This window comes from Heterodontus francisci, chromosome 17, assembly GCF_036365525.1.
Source record: "Heterodontus francisci isolate sHetFra1 chromosome 17, sHetFra1.hap1, whole genome shotgun sequence".
Lineage (NCBI taxonomy): Eukaryota > Metazoa > Chordata > Chondrichthyes > Heterodontiformes > Heterodontidae > Heterodontus > Heterodontus francisci.
The window spans coordinates 44,776,876-44,799,783 of NC_090387.1; positions in this window are offsets into that span (position 1 = coordinate 44,776,876).

The window sequence follows — 22,908 nt, forward strand, 5'->3', positions numbered from 1 at the left end:
TAGTCAAAGTCATCGATTTTAAAAGGAGTGTTTTAAAGAAGAAAGAGGCGGAAAGGTTTAAGGACATCATTCCAGAGCTGAGGGCTTATGCAGCTGAAGGCACAGCCACCAACCAGTCATGAGAGAAAGTAGTTAGGTCATAACTGGAGGAACATATACTTTGTGGAGGGTTTTAGGGCTGGAAAAGGTTATCCTGATAGGGAGGGGTAATACCATTAGTGTTTGAACTTGAAGATGAGTATTTTAAATTGAAGGAGTTGGGGGAACAGGAGCCAATGTAGGCCAACAAGCATACGGCCGATGGGTGAGAGGACATGGTGTGGATTACAAAGAACAAAGAACAGTACAGCACAGGAACAGGCCATTCGGCCCTCCAAGCCTGCGCCGATCTTGATGCCTGCCTAAACTAACACCTTCTGCACTTCCGGGGCCCATATCCCTCTATTCCCTTCCTATTCATGTATTTGTCAAGATGTCTCTTAAACGTCGCTATCGTATCAGCTTCCACCACCTCCCCTGGCAGCAAGTTCCAGGCACTCACCACCCTCTATAAAAAACTTGCCTCGCACATCCCCTCTAAACTTTGCCCCTCTCACCTTAAACCTATGTCCCCTAGTAACTGACACTTCCACCCTAGGAAAAAGCTTCTGACTATCCACTCTGTCCATGCTGCTCATAACTTTGTAAACGTCTATCATGTCGTCCCTCCACCTCTGTCGTTCCAGTGAAAACAATCCGAGTTTTTCCAACCACTCCTCATAGCTAATGCCCTCCAGACCAGGCAACATCCTGGTAAACCTCCTTTGTACCCTCTCCAAAGCCTCCACGTCCTTCTGGCAGTGTGGCGACCAGAATTGCACGCAATATTCTCAGTGTGGCCTAACTAAGGTTCTGTACAGCTGCAACATGACTTGCCAATTTTTATACTCTATGCCCCGACCGATGAAGGCAAGCATGCCGTATACCTTCTTGACTACCTTATCCACCTGCGTTGCCACTTTCAGTGACCTGTGGACCTGTACACCCAGATCTCTCTGCCTGTCAATACTCCTAAGGGTTCTGCCATTTACTGTATACCTCCCACCTGCATTAGACCTTCCAAAATGCATTACCTCACATTTGTCCGGATTAAACTTCATCTGCCATTTCTCCGCCCAAGTCTCCAACCGATCTATATCCTGCTGTATCCTCTGACAATCCTCATCATTATCCGCAACTCCACCAACCTTTGTGTCGTCTGCAAACTTACTAATCAGACCAGCTACATTTTCCTCCAAATCATTTATATATACTACAAACAGCAAAGGTCCCAGCACTGATCCCTGCGGAACACCACTAGTCACATTCCTCCATTCAGAAAAACACCCATCCACTGATACCCTCTGTCTTCTATGACCAAGCCAGTTCTGTATCCATCTTGCTAGCTCACCTCTGATCCCATGTGACTTCACCTTTTACACCAGTCTGCCATGCGGGACCTTGTCAAAGGCTTTACTAAAGTCCATATAGATAACATCCACTGCCCTTCCTTCATCAATCATCTTCATCACTTCCTCAAAAAACTCACTCAAATTAGTAAGACATGACCTCCCCTTCACAAAACCATGCAATTAGGTTATGGGCTGCAGAATGTTGAATGAGCTGAAGATAATGGAGGGTGGAAGATGGAAGGCCATCCAAGACAGCATTTGAATATTTGAGTCTGGAGGATTTCGTCAGCAGGAAGGTTGAAGCAGGGGCAGAGATGGGGTAAGTTATTGAGGTAGAGGTAGGCACTCTTTATGGTAGAGAGCATATGGTGTTGTTAACTGAGCCCAGTGTCAGAAAGGGTGCTGAGGTTATGAACAGTCAGCAGCTGCGACCTGAGACAGTAGCCAGGGAGAGGAATGGAACTGGTGGCTACAATGCAAAGTTTGTTATCTATAAAACCTCAGACAGGAAGTAATTTGTTACCTTATTTCAGGCCTCCAGTAAACCACTCTCATGAGATGATGCTAATCTTGCATGCACGACATGAACTGTCTGGTAATGAAGCCACTCTTGGGAGGACATGACAGGTTTAATTGACAGCCCTGCTGACCACCCTCTAGCCAAGGGAGGGGGCTTATACATACATATAAATACAATTCATTTATTGTTTTCCTAAAGACAAAGGTTGTGGAATTCAATCCACACTAAAGCACCAGTAAAGTTCCCAGAATACCAATTAAAATATAATTTGACTTAGTCCCTATAAAATCAGTAAACCAATATAGTTGCCTACTTTCTATGAAACCAATTGTTATCTTCTGACTCATCATTTGCAATGATCTGCTAAAACATATTAAATAATTGAAACCGGTCACAGGTACACATACAAAATTCAATGTCACACTGAAGTATGTTTTTAAAAAGAGAAATAAATAGTCTGAGCTCTAATTGTCTTGTGGGTCTAAGATCCATTAACATTTAATTGGACTGAGGAATGCACAGCAATTAAACCTTTGCACCTTAAAGGAAAACACCAACTTGCCTATAGCTGCATTTTAGCAACAGAACAATACATTGTACATTGTGTGTATAATGCTTCTTTCCTTGCCTAGCAGAACATCTTCTTCTGTATCATGAGCAGTAGTAACTGGCATCCACTACTGTTCCATGAATTTAGGATTTTTTATTATTGAGGGAATTTTTTTGCCTGTTAAAATGTAGGCCCTGATCAGAACTCCTTTTGGGTTTTATCTGGGTGGGTATCGAGGCCCATTGAATGTGCACTATTTGCTTTTGAAATGAGGCCTGGGCCATTTTAACTCACGAGGCTCATTCAAATCCCACTGGCTGTCTCCCACCCAGAACAGGGTCTTGCATTTGGGAAGGAGGCAAATCCATGGCGAGTAGACAGGGGCTTTCTTTGAGGGGCCGGTAGGAGTACTTTTGCTCCATGGGCCTCACAAACAAAAGAAAATGACTTGTTTCCTCTTCATAGCTCCTGACTGGCAGGTAAACTGCAGCACCTTCCCCACTCACATCAGATTTAAAATTGCAATCATGAGTCAAAGACATCAGGACCTGACAGGAATATGTAAAGAAGGACCCCAACAGCTTTGGGTGGTTGCCTTTGCCACCTGCTGAGTAGAGCAGGTTAAAATCCTGAATGACATGATCCTGATTTCAGGTAGATAAGTAATCGAGTGATTTTCACTGCCCATCTGCCCAGTTTTCAGTGAGTGGGTGGGTGGGGTTAAAAAGTGGTCATATCTAAACTTCACCATAAGTTGTAGAATTTTGAAGAATTGGACAGGCAATTCTATACCATATTAAAATGCTGAGAACACTATGAAACACCAAAAATCTTGCACAATAATTTTTAAAGTTTTGAGTAATTGTTGCAGTGATTTGTATTCTATTTCTATCTTGCATATTAATTTCAAAATAAATTATGGTTATCTGCCTGGTTAAAATGATAACACACACACACACAATTAAAAATCCATACAGGTTTAGGCTCGGGATTTCTAAGAACTTGGAGCCAATAACACTAGTGTTGATATTGAAGCTATGTTTCCTTTGAGATTCAGATACTGGTGATCTGACACCCAAGTCTTACAAATTTTGGTTTATTATTTTTTATATTATTTTATATCTATTTTTGAACCACCAAGAATCAATGTAACAAACACAACTAAAAATATTGCAATTTTGAGTTGGCCGAGTATAGGTTTACTGAAGTTGCAGCTTTCTCCATTTAATCAAACTGTTAGTCACTAACACTCAGTGAAATAGTGAAGCTCCTTTATCCTGGGACATTATGTGGGAGTAAGTATGGGTCTTTATTTACTTATTCATCCTTTGCATTCATCAAGTTAAGCATGGGGGAACCAACACGAGGGAAAAACATACTTGACCTTGTTATCACCAATCTGCCTGCCGCAGATGCTTCTGTCCATGACTGTATTGGTAGGAGTGACCACCGCACAATCCTTGTGGAGACGAAGTCCCGCCTTCACATTGAGGATACCGTCCATTGTGTTGTGTGGCACTATCACCGTGCTAAATGGGATAGATTTCGAACAGATCTAGCAATGCAAAACTGGGCATCCATGAAGTGCTGTGGGCCATCAGCAGCAGCAGAATTGTACTCAACCACAATCTGGAACCTCATGGTCCGGCATATCCCCCACTCTACCATTACCATCAAGCCAGGAGACCAACCCTGGTTCAATGAAGAATGCAGGAGGGCATGCCAGGAGAAGCACCAGGCATACCTCAAAATGAGGTGTCAATCTGGTGAAGCTAGAACACAGGACTATCTGCATGCCAAACTGCATAAGCAGCATGTGATAGACGGAGCTAAGCGATCCCATAACCAACAGATCAGATCTAAGCTATGCAGTCCTGCCACATCCGGCCGTGAATGGTGGTGGACAATTAAACAACTAACTGGAGGAGGTGGCTCCACAAATATCCCCAACCTCAATGATGGGGGAGACCAGCACATCACTGCGAAAAAGAAGGCTGAAGCATTTGCAACAATCTTTAGCCAGAAGTGCCAAGTTGATGATCCATCTCGGCCTCCTCCTGAAGTTCCCAGCATCACAGATGCCAGACTTTAGCCAATTCGATTCACTCCGTGTGATGTCAAGAAACGACTGAAGGCACTGGATACTGCAAAAGCTATGGCCCTGACAATATTCCGGCAATAGTACTGAAGACCTGTGCTCCAGAACTTGCCACGCCCCTAGCCAAGCTGTTCCAGTACAGCTACAACACTGGCATCTACCCTGCAATGTGGAAAATTGCCCAGGTATGTCCTGTACACGAAAAGCAGGACAAGTCCAACCCGGCCAATTACCGCCCCATCAGCCTACTCTCAATCATCAGTAAAGTGAAGGAAGGCGTCATCAACAGTGCCATCAAGCGGCACTTGCTTAGCAATAACCTGCTCAGTGACGCTCAGTTTGGGTTCCATCAGGGCCACGCTTTTCCTGACCTCATTACAGCCTTGGTTCAAACATGCACAAAAGAGCTGAACTCAAGAGGTGAGGTGAGAGTGACTGCCCTTGACATCAAGGCAGCATTTGACCAAGTATGGCATCAAGGAGCCCTAGCAAAACTGAGGTCAATGGGAATCAGGGGAAAGCCCTCTGCTGGCTAGAGTCATACCGAGCACAAAGGAAGATGGTTGTGGTTGTTGGAGGTCAATCATCTGAGCTCCAGGACATCACTGCAGGAGTTCCTCAGGGTAGTGTCCTGGGCCAAACCATCTTCAGCTGCTTCATCAATGACCTTCCTTCAATCATAAGGTCAGAAGTGGGGATGTTCGCTGATGATTGCACAATGTTCAGCACCATTCGTGACTCCTCAGATACTGAAGCAGTCTGTGTAGAAATCAGGAAGACCTGGATAATATCCAGGCTTGGGCTGATAAATGGAAAGTAACATTCGCGCCACACAAGTGCCAGGCAATGACCATCTCCAACAAGAGAGAATCTAACAATCTCCCCTTGACATTCAATGGCATTACCATCGCTAAATCCCCCACTATCAACATCCTAGGGGCTACCATTGACCAGAAACTGAACTGAAGTAGCCATATAAATACCGTGGCTACAAGAGCAGGTCAGAGGCTAGGAATCCTGAGGCGGGTAACTCACCTCCTGACTCCCCAAAGCCTGTCCACCATCTACAAGGCACAAGTCAGGAGTGTGATGGAATACTCTCCACTTGCTTGGATGGGTGCAGCTCCAACAACACTCAAGAAGCTCGACACCGTCCAGGACAAAGCAGCCCGCTCGATTGGCACCCCATCCACAAACGTTCATTCCCTCCACCACAGACGCACAGTGGCAGCAGTGTGTACCATCTACAAGATGCACTGCAGCAATGCACCAAGCCTCCTTAGACAGCACCTTCCAAACCCGTGACCTCTACCACCTCGAAGGACAAGGGCAGCAAATACATGGGAACACCACCACCTGCAAATTCCCCTCCAAGTCACACACCACCCTGACTTGGAACTATATAGCCGTTCCTTCACTGTCGCTGGGTCAAAATCCTGGAAACTCCCTTCCTAACAGCACTGTGGGTATACCTACCTCAAATGGACTGCAGCAGTTCAAGAAGGCAGCTCACCACCACCTTCTCAAGGCAATTAGGGATGGGCAATAAATGCTGGCCTAGCCAGTGACGCCCACATCCCATGAATGAATAAAAAAAAATTATCTTCTGGGGAAAGAAAGTTTTTACACATGATATCTCATGAGAGCAAAATGTATTTTTCTGAATCCTTCAGGCTGCAATGCACACTATTTTTTTTATCCCATCTCTGATGAGTGATTCACTCTAAGTATTACCTTTCCTTCAGTATTGGTTATTGATTACACTTCTAGCCTCAATTTGTGCTGAACCTGCAGTGATGTCTCTCCCCAAGTTACTTGAGCAAGTTTTATGCTGATTTTTTTTTTCCCACATTGGCACGCTTGTTTGTGAGAAAAGTTTTTTGTTTGATTATCAGCTTACTTTTGTTCCTGGTCCTATTCTATTATGTAACACTTTTAGCAAGAGATGGGAACTTTAATTCTTTATTAATTTCTATTGAAGTAGAAGTTTGAAGAACCTATCACCTGTCTAGGAATCAGGATTGCCAATCCAAACCTCCAGATAGTTTCTTGTTCCCTTTGAAGGCAATGGTTCATTCTTTAATTTCCATTCATCCTGAGGGTCTGAAGATCTGGTATGTGAAACTAAAGTAATCTGGCAGTCTATTTCTCAGATCTGTTACAGCCAGCAGATAATGACCTCTGTCACTTCCTCACAACCTGGATCTACTATCATAAATGGAAGAGTAGGGTGGACATATCTCCACCTCGTGAACACGGACACTGATACAACCCCCTATTCGAATATTGAAATAACACTTTTGTTGCACCTTTTCCAAGACTGTTAAGGATGTCTGTTTGTGCTGGCTAAAAAAGCAGCAAAGCAAAAACTAAAACAATAGAGATGGCAGGGCAGGTATTGTGTTGCATCTGTAGCAACCACATCTACAGTCAGTTCTGCAGCTTGAGTTGATGAGCTGGAGTCTGAGCTTTGGACACTGATGCATCAAGGAGGATGAAAGTTACCAGGAGGCAGTCACATGCCTTAGGTTAAGTACTTCAGATTTGATCCATGGTCAGGGACAGGCCGACGTGACTATGAGTGTGGCAGGTATGAGGATCCATAAGGTAGCATTGGAGGAGCCTCAGCCCTTGCACTTGTCCAACAGATATGGAGGTTCTTGCACCCTGTGTGGACAAGAGCAGGGACTGCAGGGAGGATAAGCAAACTGACCACAGCACCATGGTACAGGTGGCCATTTAAGTGTGGGGGTGGGGGGGTAGTAAAAAGGAATGCAGCAGTAGAAGGGCACTGTATAGTGAGGGGGATAAACACTGTTCTCTACTGCCAAGAGTTCGAGTCCCCAAGGCTGTGTTGCCTGCCCAGTGCCAGGGATACAAACATCTCTTTGGGGCTGGAGAAACTTGGAGCAGGAGGGGAAAGATTCAGTTGTCATGGTCCATGTAGGTTCCATGCAAATGCCAAAGAGATAGGTAGCACTAAGAAAGCTATTCAGCTGAGACAGTATGAGCAGCTAGGGGCTAACTTAAAAAGCAGAACCACAAAGGTAATAATCTCTGGATTACGACCTGAGCCACTAGAAAATTGATATAGGGCCAAAATTTATGGTGCCGCCACTGGCAGCCAAAAACAATAGCAGCCCGCTTGTGTGGGCTGCACGTCGCAGGGCCGCCGTGATGTTGAACCCGGTGGTTCATTTAAATAGCCGGAGCGGACCACCCACCCCAATAATGTGGAGGGGGCGGGCTGTCCGTCCCCAGCAATGGCGCCAGCTGCCTTTGCGCAGGCGCTGACAGCATTTTTAAAGGGCTTTGAGCCCTATATTTCAATTTAAATATTTAAAGATATTGATTTTTATTAAATAAATTGATCCTGACCTTCTCCCACACCCCAATAACCATAGAATTAATTACCTGCCCACTCCCACCAAAATACTTATCTTGTGCACCTGACCTTCCCCCCATGCAAAGTTTATAAACTTAACCCCTTCCCACCATCCTTTCCACCAATAAAATGACTGACGATGCTCTTGCATTGAAAAAAATTTACCTGCTCCCCTCCCCACCAGTGTCCCACCTCGGATCCCTGAATGGGGATTCGAAGGCATGGGAGTGCCGGCCACTGGCAAAATATTGCGCCAGGACAGAGGGTGGGAACAAGAAGGTAATTTATTTATTTAAACTAATTTACATATGTAAATTTGGCTCCCGTCGCCAAGCGGCGGGTGGGCCGCCACGAGGCCTCATTGCTGCTGGCAATATCGGGCTGGGCCTTCCCAGTGTTGAGGCCCATGGTAGGTTTCTGCAGGAGACATTTTCCACAGCCCCACCATGTCCCCCAACATCAGGAGATCTGTAAATTTCGCCCGATAGAATTGATAAGACCAGAGAGTTGAATGTGTGGCACAAAGATTGGTGTGGGAGAAATGGGTTTCAATTCATGGGGCACTGGCATGAGTAGTGGGCAAAGAGGGGGGTGTTCCATTGGGATGGGTTTCATGTGACTAATTGAATAGGGCTGTAGATATCGCTTTAAACTAAAAATAGTGGCGGGGGGTGGTGAGGGAGGGGGTCAGGTGAGGGGAAATTTAGGAAGTTAGAGAAAGGACAATGCAATAGTGCAGTGAAGTGATATAGGTAATGATAACCAGAATGGGACAAGAGGAGACAGAGCATACAAACGTAAGAGTGCACTAACAAATGGGGTCAGAGTAGGGAAAAATGGTGAAAAGACAAAATTAAAGGCTCTTTATCTGACTGTATGCAGCATTTGTAACAAGATAGATTAATTGATAGCACAAATAGAAATAAATAGGTATATGATATGATAACCATTACAGATTTGGAGTTCAAGACTTAAGGTACTTGACATTTCAGAAGGATAGGAAGAAAGGAAAAGGAGGTAGGGTTGCTCTGTTCATGAAGGATGCGATCAGTACACTAGTGAGAAATGATCTTGAGTTGGAAGATCAAGATTTAGAGTCAGTTTGAGAGGAGATAAGAAATAGCAATCATTGATGGGAGTAGTCTATAGTCTACAATAGCTGCACTGTAGGAGAGAATATTAATCAACTAATAATGGGGGCTTGTAAGAAAGGTACTGCAATAATCGTAGGTAACTTTAATCTTCATATAGATAGCACAAATCAAATGGGCAAAGGTAGCCTTGAGGATAAGTTCATAGTGTATTTGGGACAGTTTCTTTGAACAATATGTTGAACAAACCAGGGAACAGGCTATTTTAGACCTGGTAATATATGATGAAACAGGATTAATAAATGATCTCAGAGTAAAGGATCCTCCAGGGAAGAATGATCATAACATGATGAATTTCACACACAGTTTGAGGGTGAGAAACTTGGGTCTGAAACTAGTGTCTTTATGTAAAGGCAATTATAAAGGTATAAAGTCAGAGTTGGTTAAAATAGATTAAAAGCCAAGATGGTAGATAAGCAGTAGCAAACATTTAAGGAGATATTTCATATTTCTCAAAATATATTCCATTGAGAAAGAAAGCCTCATTAGAAGGATGGATCATCCATGGTTAATTAAGGAAGTTAAGGATTATATCAAAATTGAAAGAAAACACTTACAATGTTGCAAAGATTAGTGATAGGCCAGAAGATTGGGAACATTTTAGAAACCAGTAAATAATTACTAAAATAGAGAAAATAGATCAGAGTAAATGAGCGAGAAATATAAAAACAGCATGTAGAAGCTTCTACATTAGATTAGATTAGATTAGAAATACAGCACTGAAACAGGCCCTTCGGCCCACCGAGTCTGTGCCGAACATCAACCACCCATTTATACTAATCCTACACTAATCCCATATTCCTACCAAACATCCCCACCTGTCCCTATATTTCCCTACCACCTACCTATGCTAGTGACAATTTATAATGGCCAATTTACCTATCAACCTGCAAGTCTTTTGGCTTGTGGGAGGAAACCGGAGCACCCGGAGAAAACCCACGCAGACACAGGGAGAACTTGCAAACTCCACACAGGCAGTACCCAGAATCGAACCCGGGTCACTGGAGCTGTGAGGCTGCGGTGCTAACCACTGCGCCACTGTGCCGCCCTACATGTGCCGCCTTACATGTACATAAAAAGGAAAAGAGTAGCTAAAGTAAATGTTGGTCCCTTAGTGGATGAGACTGGGAAATTAATAATGGGAAACAAAGATATGGCTGAGACTTTGAACAAATATTTTGTATCTGTCTTCACAGCAGAAGACACTAAAAGCATCCCAATAATAGAAAATTAGGGAGAAAAAAAGGGAGGGAGGAACTTAAAACAATTACTATAGAAAAAGTACTAGGCAAACTGGGACTAAAGGCTGACAAGTCCTCTGGACCTGATGGCTTGCAGCCTTTGGTCTTAAAAGAAGTGGCTGCAGAGATAGTGGATGCATTGGTTGTAATCTTCCAAAATTCTCTAGGTTCTGCAAAAGTCTCAACGAATTGGAAAACTGCAAACGTATTGCTCTATTCAAGAAAGTGGGGAGGCAGAAAGCAAGAAACTGTAGGTCAGTAAGCCTAAAATCTCTGTCATTGGGAAAATGCTGGAATCCATTATTAAGGAAGTAGTGGCTGGACATTTAGAAAATCATAATACAATCAAACGGAGTCGACATGGTTTTATGAAAGGGAAATTTTGTTTGACAGATTTATTAGAGTTTTTTGAGGATGTAACAAGCAAGGTGGATAAAGGGAAACTATTTGGATTTCCAAAAGGCATTTGATAGGGTGCCACATAAAAGATTAACGCACAAGGTTCATGGTGTTCGGGGTATTAGCATGGATAGAGGATTAGCTAACTAACAGAAAGCAGAGAGTTGGGATAAATGGATCATTTTCAGGTTGGCAAACTGTAACTAATGGAGTGCCACAGGGATCAGTGCTAGGGCCTCAATTATTTACAATCGTTGACTTGGATGAAGGGACAGAGTATGCCGTAGCCAAATTTGCTGACAATACAAAGATAGGTGGGAAAAGAAGTTGTAAGGAGAACATAAAGGCTCTGCAGAGGGATGTGGATAGGTTAAATGAATGGGAAGAAATTTGGCAGATGGAGTATAATGTGGGAAAATATGAGGTTATCCACTTTGGTAGGAAGAATAGAAAAGCAAAATATTTAAATGGAGAGAGATTACAGAATTCTGCAGTAGAGGGGGATCTGGCTAGCATGCAGGTGCAGCAAATAATTAGGAAGGCAAATGGAATGTTGGCCTTCATCGCAAGGGAAATGGGTGTAAATGTAGGGAAGTCTTGCTACAACATGCCTAGTTAGAAAAGTAAGCATCTTGATAAAAAGGGTGACTGTATAAAAATAATTAAAAATCTGAGATGTATAAATCAGCCTCCACTTGCTATACATAAAGAAACCTCCCAGTCGAATGCCCAATTCAGAAAAGATGCTTTAATGATGAAGATTAGCTATAAAAGGGACAGAATATAATACTATGCATCGGTTTAAGTAATATTCCATTTTGGAAGGCAATGCTTTGGAGAAGCTATAGTAGATTGATAGCACAATGGAACACTTGCAATAAAATTCTAAATTCCAGGAGTCATTCAGGATGAGCAGCTCAATGCTCTATTCAAGATCTTGGTCACTGGTAAATTCTGACTCCTGGATCCAGATTCCAAAAACTGGGAGCAAACCATTTTTCGACAAAGCTATTCCATTGTCACAGCTCTTTGGTGTTCATTTTGAATGACTTCATTAAGTATTTCATCAATGCATTTAACTCCAAAAAAGGTGACTCTTGCACATTGAGAAATTAAAATATAAAATATTTCCTACTCATTACTTTATACATGTTCATATTTTCCTTGACTGTCAGACCTATATAGTTCCTTTCAAATTTGAAAGGTTGGGCAGGATTTTCATCACATTGGTGGGCTTTTCACATGAAACTGCCACTAACCTGTTGAAGTTTCTTAATGTAACCTCATTACCTATTTTGGTTTTCTAATTGATTTGTGGGATGTGGGTGGCACTGGCAAGGCCAGCATTTATTACCCATCCCTAATTGCACTTGAGAAAGTGGTGGTGAGCTGCCTTCTTGAACTATTGCAGTCTGTATGGTGAAGGTACTTCCACAGTGCTGATAGGGAGAATGTTCCAGGATTTTGACCCTACGGCAATGAAGGAAGAGCAATACATTTCTAAGCCCAGATGGTGTGACTTGGAGGGGAAATTTGAGATGGTGGTGTTTTCATGTGCCTATGCTCTTGTTCTTCTAGGTGGTAGAGGCTGCAGGTTTGGGGAGGTGTTGAAGGCATACCAAGCTGTTGCTGTACATCTTGTAAATGCACATACTGCAGCCATTGTGTAGAGGTGGTGGTGAAGGGAGTGAATGTTTGGTGGTGGATGGATAAGTGACTGACATCGCTGAGGAGTCTAGAGACGGTCACGGTCCTGTGTTTTTTTTTCTCTCCTCAGAAGTTGTGGTATGTCTTTAAGGCCGTAAAAGGATCAGTGCATCTTTAAGACAGAACGTTCTGGAGGCTCAGTGAGCCAGAGTGCATTCTGGTTGCCAAGCAACAACCACAGAGAGAGAGGACACGAGATTCATTGTTGTAGTTTTGACTTTTAAAATTAGCTGAGCAGCAGTCAGTTGAGAGCTCAGACAATTTAAACTGAAGGGAGAAGAGCTGTGTTATTCCTCTCAAAATTCTACAAAATTTCAAGCCAAATTAATTCCTTAAAAAAGAAAAGGCTTTTCCTTTTACAACAAATTGAAATTTGCTGTGTTCATCGCTGAAAAAAGTTTCATACCACAACACTAAAACTGCTGAACCCCTATCATTGGGAGGACCTTTTGTTTTCATCGGACCTTGGAAGACTGCAAGTGAACTTTGACTATGTTGTATTGGAAGACCATTCATCAGGAATGTAATTTGCAAAAACTATTTTTTTCTATTTCTTCAGTCAGCTAATTAAAACAGTATAAGTATGCGAAAGCAGGAGATAGATTTTTAAATAAGTTATAAGGTCTTTAGATATTGGTTTTTCTTAGTAGTGTTTAAAATTTTAGTTTTTTTAAATAAATAGTTTATTTGTTGATATCTAAAGATACCCTGGTTTGGTTTGCTTCATTCGGGGGTTACTAGATTGTTCAATTTGGCTGTTTTTTTTGATTTGGAAAGCTTAAAGAAATATTCTGTGACCTGTGGAATGACGGGACTGAATTAACAGTGCATTGCTTCCACCATGATCAGAATCTTACATTTTGATTGCTCAGGCCAAAGCCTCCAGTCATAACATATTTTAATTGGGTGGTTCGAATCAGGCTAATTTGGAGGGCTCGCATTTGGAATCATTAATTGCTCATCTCTGGAATAACATACAAATTGGAGTCTTGTGTCTGGCATTATATGAATTGCTCTCACGTCTAGGATCATATCAACTGGAAACTTGCTTGTTGGGATCTAAAACTAACACCAATTATGAAGAAATAAAAGGAACCAGGTCTTTTGTATAATAAGGCACAGTCTATACCACAGTAATAGCATTAGTAGTGGCAGCAGCATTTTTGGGAAAGCAGAATGTTTCCCTCAGTGACTTGATAACTTTAAGAATAATTTAAAAGAATTGGCAGCAAAATTGGGGTTAGAATTGAAATCAGTTGCCAAAAAAGCAGAGATAATTGACATAATAGCCCAACATCTGGAATTAGAAGAAGGAGATGATGGGAGATAAGAAGGTAATGAGTCAGTCATGCAGTGAAATTGGCTAGGATTCAGTAAGAAATGAAAAAAAACTTGAACTGGTAAAAGAGGAAAGGGAAAAGAAAAAGAAAAAGCAATAGCAATAGCAATAAGAAAACTTGAACTTGAAAAACAGAAAGTGAAAGAGAAGAAAGGGAATTTAGGTTAAAAGAGATGGAACTAAAACAAAGGGGTAGTCTTGAATCCAGGGAAAATTTGGGTCAGGAAGAATCTGAACTTAGTTCAGGACCCAGCAAAAAGCTGTTTAAATTTATTCAAGCTCGTCCCAAGTTCGAGGAAAGGAACGTAGAGGTATTTTTCATATCTTTTGAAAGAAAAACAGCCAAACAGATGAAATGGCCAAAGGAAAGCCGGTCCCTGCTTATGCAAAGCAGGTTGGTAGGCAGAACTCAAAGTTTATGCCATGCTTCCTGAAGAGGCTTCTGCAGATTAGGAGATGGCAAAAAAAAAGGCTATTCTCACTGCGTATGAATTAGTCCCTGAAGCTTACCGTCAGAAGTTTCGGAGCTTATGGAGATTGGCTGGGCCAATATGTGGAATTTGATGGGGCGAAGCAAATTAATTTTGACTGTTGGATATGGGCATTAAAGATAGAAACCAATATGAGAATCTACAGGGAGTTGATTCTCTTAGAAGAGTTTATAAACTCCGTTCCTTCAGTAGTGAGAACTCAGATAACCTGAAAGTTTTGAAAGCTAGGCAAGCATCAGAAATTGCTGATGATTTTGAGCTTGTGAATAAGCCAAAACCTTTTGTCCGTTATCCCCATAAATCAGAGAAGGATACAAAGTGGGAGAGTGAAAGGGAGGCAAGTAGCTGGAGACAAGGAACAGATGGGAATGCCCCAGGATCACCTCATGTCAGAAAGGAATGTGCTGAGAGTAGAATTGAGGTTCGCAAGCTAAAGTGTTAGAATTGCCACAAAACAGGTCATCTTCATTCAAAAGGCTGGAAATTGTGAGGTAAACCCATAAGACTTGTTGGGGTATGCAAAGTTAGTACAGAGGAAAAGGCTGAGAGTATAGAAGACCAGACTATAGCTTTAACAATAGCTGTGAATGTGAAACAAAAACTGAAGTGTTAAGAATAAAATACCCAAAAGTTATAATGAATTTTTGTCAAAGGAGAGAGTAGCTCCATATCCTATAAGTGAGACAAGAAACTTATTATACTTAGGGAAACAGGAGCCACCCAAACCTTCTTGCTGGGGGAAGATATAACATTTCCACCAGAAAGCACCTTGAACACTAAAGTTTTAGTTAATGGAATTGGCAGGGAGTGTATACCCGTAGCTTTATATAAAGTACACCTAGAGAGTGACTTAATATCTGGAAAGGTAACTGTAGGAATTGTCCACAGTTTGCCAGTAAAAGGAATTGATCTACTCCTAGGAAATGATTTGGCGGGATCAAAAGTATCAGTTTCTCCTATAATTACAGAGGAGTCAAGTGAAATTAAGGAAACGAAGCAATTACATGACAAGTTCCGGGAATATTTCCAACGCGTGTAGTCACCCAAGCAATGGCTAAACAGGATCCATTGTCAGAGGTAAATGTGGCACCACAGATAGCCAAGTATCTGAAACTTTATTTGGGGATATAGATAATCCAAATGAGATGTTTAACAGATCTTCCATCATTGCAGCACAACAAACTGATCCAGAGATATACCAAATGGCACAGACAACTGACAGAAGCTGAGGCAAAAGGAGTTCCAGAAGACTATTATATGGCAAACAGGGTTTTGAGGAAGAAATGGAGACCACCTCATTGACCTGCAGATGAAGACTGGACAGTTGTTTGTACAGATAGTGGTACCACCTAAATATCACCAGGGATTATTAAGGTTAGCACATGACATTCCTTTTGCAGGACATGTGTGATGTGGTTTGATTCTGAGACAAGGGTCCTGAATCTTAGTAAAGGAAACTACGAAGGTATGAGGTGCGAGTTGGCCATGATGAATTGGGAAACGTTACTTAAAGGGTTGACGGTGGATAGGCAATGGCAAACATTTAAAGAGCACATGGATGAACTGTAACAATTGTTTATCCCTGTCTGGCACAAAAGTAAAACAGGAAAGGTAGCCAAACCATGGCTTACAAGGGAAATTAGAGATAGCATTAGATCCAAGGAAGAGGCATATAAATTTGCCAGGAAAAACAGACCTGAGGATTGGGAGCAATTTAGAATTCAGCAAAGGAAGACCAAGGGATTGATTAAGAAGGGGAAAATAGAGTACGAGAGCAAACTTGCAGGGAACATAAAAACTGACTGTAAAAGTTTCTATCGGTATGTGAAGAGAAAAAGATTGTGAAGACAAATGTAGGTCCCTTATAGTCAGGAACAGGGGAATTTATTATAGGGAATAAAGAAATGGCTGACCGACTAAATGCATACTTTGGTTCTGTCTTCACAAAGGAGGACACAAATATCATACCAGAAATGTTGGGGAACACAGGGCTTAGTGAGAGATAGGAACTGAAAGAAATCAGTATTAGTAGAGAAATGGTGTTGGGGAAATTGATGGGATTGAAGGCCGATAAATCCCCAGGGCCTGATGGTATGCATCCCAGAGTACTTAAGGAAGTAGCCCCAGAAGTAGTGGATGCATTGATGGTCATCTTCCAAGATTCTATAGACTCTGGAACAGTTCCTACAGATTGGAGGGTAGCTAATGTAACCCCACTATTTAAAAAGGGAGGTCGAGAGAAAGCAGGAAATTACAGACTGATCAGCCTGACGTCGGTAGTGCGGAAAATTCTAGAGTCCATTATCAAAGATTTTATAGCAGAGCACTTAGAGAACAGTGGTAGAATCGGGCAGAGTCAGCATGGATTTACGAAAGGAAAATCATGCTTGGCAAATCTACTAGAATTCTTCGAGGATGTAACCAGTGGAGTTGATGAGGGGGAGCCATTGGATGTGGTTTATTTGGACTTTCAGAAGGCTTTCGACAAAATCCCACATAAGAGATTAGCATGTAAAATTAAAGTGCATGGGATTGGGGGTAGTGTATTGCGATGGATAGAAAATTGGTTGGCGGATAGAAAACAAACAGTAGGGATAAATGGGTCTTTTTCCGAATGGCAGGCAGTGACTAGTGGGGTACCACAGGGATTGGTGTTAGGACCCCAGCTATTCACAATATACATTAATGATTTAGATGAGGGAACTAAATGTAATATGTGCAAATTTGCAGATGACACAAAACTGGGTGGGAGGGTGAGTTGTTAGGAAGATGCAGAGGGGTTTCAGGGTGATTTGGACAAGTTGAGTGAGTGGGCTAATGCATGGCAGTATAATGTGGATAAATGTGAGGTTATCCTCTTTGGTAGCAAAAACAGGAAGGCCGATTATTATCTGAATGGTTATAAACAGAGAGGGGAATATGCAGCGAGACCTGAGTGTTCTCGTATACCAGTTGCTGAAGGTAAGCATGCAGGTGCAACAGGTGGTAAAAAAGGCAAATGGTATGTTGGCCTTCATAGCGAGAGGATTTGAGTACAGGAGCAGGGATGTCTTGCTGCAATTATACAGGGCCTTGGTGAGGCCACACCTGGAATATTGTGGTCAGTTTTGGTCTCCTTATCTGAGGAAGGATGTTCTTGCTATAGAGGGAGTGCAGCAAAGGTTTACCAGACTGATTCCTGGGATGGTGGGACTGACGTATGAGGAGAGATTGAGTCGGTTAGGATTATATTCGCTGGAGTTCATAAGAGTGAGGGGGGATCTCATAGAAACCTATAAAATTTTAACAGGACTTGACAGCGTAGATGCAGGAGGGATGTTCCCGATGGTGGGGGAGTCCAGAACCAGGGGTCATAGTTTAAGGATACAGGGTAAACGTTCAGGACTGAGATGAGGAGAAATTACTTCAACCAGAGAATGGTGAGCCTGTGGAATTCACTACCACAGAAAGCAGTTAAGGCCAAAATATTGTATGTTTTCAAGGAGTTAGATATAGCTCTTGGGTCTAAGGGGATCAAAGGGTATGGGGCGAAAGCAGGAATAGGTTACTGAGTTGGATGATCAGCCATGATCATAATGAATGGCGGAGCAGGCTCGAAGGGCTGAATGGCCGACTCCTGCTCCTATTTTCTATGTTTCTATGATCTTCCGAATTCCCCTAATTCAACATTACTACTGGCCATGTCTTGCAAAGGATGTGAGACAATTTTGTAGGACATGCCATACATGTCAAATGGTGGGAAAACCGCAATCTACCATAAAACCGGCTCCACTCATTCCCATACCAGTGATTGAGGAACCATTTAGCAGAGCATTAGTAGACTGTGTAGGACCCTTGTCAAAAACAAAAGTGGGATATCAATACATACTTACTATCAATGGATATGGCTACTTGATTTCCATAGGCCATTCCTTTGAGGACAATTACTGCTAGGATTGTAGTAGAAACGTGAACCCAATTCTTTACGAGATATGGGTTGCCACTTGAAGTTCATTCGGATATTTCAAGAAGTCATGGCCAATTTGGGGATTAGACAGTTGAAATATTCAGCATATCAACCACAGTCACAGAGATCTTCAGAGAGATTTCACCAAACTCTCAAAATAATGGTTAGAACGTATTGTCATGAATATCCACACGACTGGGATAAAGGACGAGACTCTCTTATTTGCCACCAGAGACTCACCAAATGAGTCTACAGGCTTCAATCCTTTTGAATTTGTTTACTGACAAGTAATAGGTCCTCTGAAACTTATAAAAGACAGACTCTTGGAACAAAAGAATGAATCTTCGATACTTGACTATGTATCTGTGTTCCGGGAAAGGCTCACAAAAGCCTTGAACACCTTAAAAACATCCCAAACCAATATGAAAAGTGGGCAGACAAGAATGCAAAAGCCCTGGTGATTTTCAACCAGTGGATGAAGTATTGGTGCTGTTACCATAACAGGGAGAACCATTAAAAGCACAGTGCAGTGGCCCATATTGTGATCTAAAGAGTGGGTAAGGTAGATTACTTGATTGACACCCCTGATTGCCAGAAGAACCAGTTGTGTCACATCAATATGCTAAAGCAATATTATTGCAGGAAGGAGGATAAGCCAGTACAGGTATGTCAGGTAGTTGGGACTGTTCAGAAAGAAAAGGATAGTGAGGATGAGACAGAAGCAGGCCTAGGAAATTATCAGATGGGACTGTCAGATTAGCGAATACAGAATGGCTAGGAAAAGTAGACAATATGCTTTTGCACTTGGAGACAAAACAACTTGAAGACCTAACCAGGCTTTTCACAATGTTTAAAGGGTTTATAGGGATAAGCCAGGATGTACAACCTTAGCCACACATGTGGATATAGGGGGTACTGTTCATTTAAAGCAACATCCTTACCACTTGAGTCCAGACAAACAGGCCCAAGTGAAAGCAGAGATCTTGTACATGCTGGAAAACAATTTGATCGAACCTAGTCAAAGTAGCTAGAGTTCACTAATAGTTCTAGTACCTAAACCTAATGGGTCAACTCGACTTTGTATAGATTTTAGAAAAGTCAATGTGGTAATGAAGGCAGACTCCTACCCAATTCCACATTTAGAAGACTGCATCGCCAGAGTAGGCAGTGCTGGGTTTCTTACCAAGATCGACTTGTTAAAGGGATACTGGCAAACTCCTTTGACTCTTCAAGCCAAAAAGAGATATCAGCTTTTTTTAACACCCGATGGTCTTTATTAGCACCGGGTGATGCCATTTAGGCTTAAAAAATGCCACTTTTCAAAGATTAATGAATCAAGTGGTAGCCAGTGTTCCCAACTGTGTAGTATAGCTTGATTATGTACTAATATACAGTAACACTTGGCAAGAACACTTAAACCAGCTAAAAATTCTGTTTAAATAGTTACAAACCTTGGACTTAGTGGTAAATTTGGAAAAAAAGTGAATTTGGAAAGGCAAGAGTAACTTACTTTGGACACATGGGCTGGAACTTTGCGCCACCCCAGCGAGCTGGATGATGGCAGGGGTGGGGTGTACAATTGAGCGGGAGGCCTTCCTGACCCGCTTTACGTGGGCTGTGGGTGGGGGCGCAACAAATGGGTCACCCGTCCCAGGCCAATCAAGGCCCTTAAGTGGCCACTTAATGGCCTTCGCCCGCCTCCATGGGTATTCCACCCATGGCAATCGGGCATCTGAGAGACGTGAAAGGCCAACCAGTGATACTTGGCGGCCTCTCAGCGCACCGGGAGTGGGGGGGGGGAGCATAACAATTGGGCACAGGAAAAGGCCGCCCCACTTCCTGAACCACCCCCAGGACCCGAGGCGTCCCCTTTCTCCCAAAATGACCACCTTTACCTCGCCGGGCCAAAACTGTTCTGCCCAGTGAGACAAATCAAACTTACCTCAGTCCTGGCTCCATGTTCTTGGCTGGGCTGCAGTCCTAGCAGTGGCCACCACTTCCAGTGGCACTGCTGGGAGTAAGAGCTGCTGGCCTGATGATTAGCCAGCCGCTGAATGAGGTAGGACTTCCTCCTTCAAGCAGGTGGAAGTCCCGCCACGGAACAATTAAAGCCCCGGGACCCATAAAATGTGGGTCGCATCCCTGGGCTGGGCGGATGCAGGTTCGCCACCGACTTTTACATCGGTGGCCAGCTCCCATCCGCCCGTCGTAAAATCCAGCCCATAGTGGGGCTAGGACAGGTATTGCCAAAAATGACAAAAGGTACAAGTCTTAATGGAGTTCCCTATCCCTAAATCTAAACAGGAAATAATGAGTGTTTTTGGGATGTACGGTTTTTACTGGATATTTGTATGAAATTTTAGGACTGTGGCTGTTCCGTTAACTTGCTACAAAAAAATAAAAACAAAGTGGTATGGTCAGATGAATGCCAGGCAGCTTTTGAAAAGCTAAAGGCAATTCTAATTAATGAACCAGTGTTGGCTGCTCCAAATTTCGCTAGTCCCTTTAAATTAGTGATTGATGCTAGTGACCTGGGGGTTGGTGCAGCCCTATTGCATGACGACGAATCGGGCATAGAGAAGCCAGTAGGATATTTTTCCAGAAAATCAAGTTGTCAGAAAAAATATTTCACTGTGGAAAAAGAAACATTGGGACTTTTACTGGCTCTCAAACATTGAGGTATCTCTGCCAGGCCTATAAAGAAATAATGTATATTGACCATAACCCATTAACATTTGTGGAAAGGTTTAAAAACCAAAATGCTGGAATCTTTAGATGGAGTCTAATGTTACAGCCTTATCATCTAAGAGTTGTACATATTTCGGGGAAAAATAATGTTATTGCCTACACTTTGTCACAGATTTAACCATGTTAACTTAGATAGATGGCGAAGAGTATAAAGAGGATGCTGTAAATTATTAGTAGAGTGAATGGTGCGTAAATGTGGGAAAAAGTTACTGTTTTTTCAATTTCTATGTTTTGCATTGTAATGAAACGCATTTCAGGAATGACGTTTCATTTTGCCAGGGGCAGAGGTGTCACAGTCCTGTGTTATTTTCTCTCCTCAGAAATATTGCGCTGCACCTTTAAGGCTATAAACACTTCAGTGCACATTTAAGGCAGAAAGTTCCGAAGGCTCAGTGAGCTAGAGTGCATTCTGCTTGCTGAGTGGAGAGAGCGAGTTTTGACTTTTAAAATTAGCTGAGCAGCAGTTAGTTGAGAGCTGAGACAATTTAAACTGAAGGGAAAAGAGCTGTATTATTTCTTTCTCAAAATTCTACAAAGTTTCAAGCCAAATTAATTCCATAAAAAGTAAGAAAAAGCTTTTTCTTCCACAAAGAAATTATTGATATCTGTTATGTTCATCGCTGGGAAAAAAATTTAATACCACAACAGCCAAAACTGCTGAACCCCTATCTTTGGAAGGACCTTGGAAGACCGCAAGTGAACTTTGACGGTGTTGAATTGGAAGACCAATCGTCAGGAACATAATTTGCAAAGACTTTATTTTTTTCAGTCAACTAATTTAACACCGGGTTATATGTATGCGAATGTGGGAGATAGATTTTTACATAAGTTACAAGGTCTTTAGATATTGGTTTATCTTAGCGTTTAAGATTTTAGTTTTTTAAAAATAAATGGTTAATTTGTTGGTATCTAAAGATACCCTGGTTTGGTTTGCTTCATTCGGGGGTTACTAGATTATTCAATTTGGCTGCTTTTTTTGATTTGGAGAGCTTAAAGAAATATTCTGTGACCTGTGGAACAATGGAACTGATTTGACAGTGCGTTGCTCCCACCATGATCAGAATCATATTTTGATTGGGGGCTTTGTCCTGAGCAGTAGTAACAAGACTCATAACTCAGGACCCCAGATGTCAAATCATTTGGGAAAGTAAACATTGACCACAAAGATTTCAGAATTTTTTTCTGCATTTATGAAATTTAGTGGACTGAGTACATAAACAAATTGAATGGGGTGAGGTCCCTCTTTCTCCTCCTCCAGGTGAGAAGCTGGACGTTGCTCCTGGGAGCCTGTAGTGTTAAAACTGGAAAGGTTAGGATGGCTGCATGTGGCCAATATATGATGATGAGACCTTATGGAGTTGTGAGTCAGGATAGGTTGGAGGGATTAGGGATCAGGAATAGTTGGGGATATGTAAGGATGTGTGTGTCTGCGTGCATGTGTGTTCCACTCCCCTGCTCTTTCCTCATAGCCCTGTAACTTTTCCCTTTTCAAGTATATATCCAATTCCCTTTTGAAAGTTACTGATTTCTTTCTCTGTCTGTAGGCTGATGGGTCTCTTGCTCCACTTCTCCCTTCTATGCAACCATCTCCTGATATAAGCATGGAATGCTATCTCCATCTTCATAGTCACCAACCTCTTCAGCTTCAGGAACTTGTGATCCTCCCTCTAGTTATAATATGTAGTATTCAGCAAGCTACAATAACTCTAAACATTATTTCTAAACTGTTATAGGGTTCCAGCAGATTTGTCCAATTATCTAAATTGAAAGTGGCACTCTGTTCTTTCATGGTTCTGATAGTCCTATGGACATTATAGGTGTTCTCCCCAACTGTCTGTGGATGCCGTAATTTAGAGTTATTGCCATGGCTTTGAATCATATCCATGATCACCAATAAACCACC